General features: G+C 35.3%; 1 pseudogene; it reads left to right on the plus strand.

Annotated features, from left to right (window-relative positions):
- Nucleotides 1-1021: 1021 nt before the first annotated feature.
- LOC111824708 lies at nucleotides 1022-1156 on the plus strand (annotated as a pseudogene).
- The last annotated feature ends 257 nt before the right edge of the window (nucleotides 1157-1413 follow it).

The raw sequence follows: 1413 nt of genomic DNA on the forward strand, positions 1-1413 counted from the left end.
ACAGTTTGGGAAGATGCAAAAGTTTTGGAGATGGATGGTGGTGATGGTTGCACAATAATGTGAATGTACTTAATAGCTACTGAACTATGCACTTGTAAATGGCTCAAATGGTAAATTTTATGTTATGTATATTTTACCACAATAAAAAAAGAAAAGAGGATTTCTTTCATTCTTTAGTGTTACATGTGTACTATTAAATTGGTACAAATATTTTGGAAAACTCTTGTCAGTATTTACTGCCGCTGAACATCTGCCTACCTTTATCATCCAGGAATTTTAATTCCTAGATGTACATAGCCAATAGAAATTAGTACATATCTCAAACATATGTACAAGAATGTTTAGCAATATAATTCTTTTTTATTGTCTAAAGTTTTACATATGTCTCCTTTCCCCCGATTGACCCCACCACCATTCCCACCCCCTTGGGCAAGCCCCCACCACCCCAGTGTCCCTGTCCATTGGTTATGCTAATATGCATGCATACAAGACCTTTGGTTAATCTCTAACCCCCACCTCCCCTGCCCTTTGTCTCTGGATCTATTTTTGTTCATCAGTTTATATTGAACATTATATCCCACATATGAGTGAGATCATGTGATATTTATATTTCTCTGACTGGCTTAGCAATATAATTCTTATGAGCTAAATATGAAAACACCCAAACATTCATCAATAGTACAATGCACAAATAAATTGAGATATATTTATCATGACTATCATCATAATTACAGGATTCAGTGCAAAATGAAAATTCAGCTGCCTTGTTAAGAAATTATCAAGAATTTCAAGATGTCAACAACATGAAATTAAACCAAGCAAGAGGCTATGTGGCACTGCATTGCTAACATTCCCATGAAGACTTCCCTAATATTGATGCAATGGAATACTACATAGCAATAAAAAGTAACAACCTATTGCTACATATAACAAGTGGATAAATTTTGCAGATATATGATGAGTAAAATAAGTAACACACACACAAAAAAATATGCTATATGATTTAATTTATGTGAATATTATCACTTCTTGGCCTTTTGGCTAAGATCAAGTGTAGTATCTGTATTTGTTGTATCTGTATTTGTTGAAATGTTCTATATCTTGATCTGGATTGTGCATACACAGATATAAGCATGTGTAAAAACATAAATAACAATATATGTCATATCGAATATAAAAGCACCAGGTATGAGCTGCTCCTACCTTCCAGTCCTTTTTATCCAGGAATATTGTGCTCTTACTCCATTTGGATGGGTGCTGTTGCATGGCCCAATGGCTAAGAGAACAGTGGAAGAAGAACCTTCGTGCTCTCTGATTTATGGCACCCACATATCCATTATCACATGCTTGCCATCCTGAGACTCTTCTTAGAGCCAGGGATACTAGCAGTGCCAGTTCATACCCAACAGATGA

Source organism: Myotis lucifugus, unplaced genomic scaffold (assembly GCF_000147115.1).
Source record: "Myotis lucifugus unplaced genomic scaffold, Myoluc2.0 scaffold_7, whole genome shotgun sequence".
Classification (NCBI taxonomy): Eukaryota; Metazoa; Chordata; class Mammalia; order Chiroptera; family Vespertilionidae; genus Myotis; species Myotis lucifugus.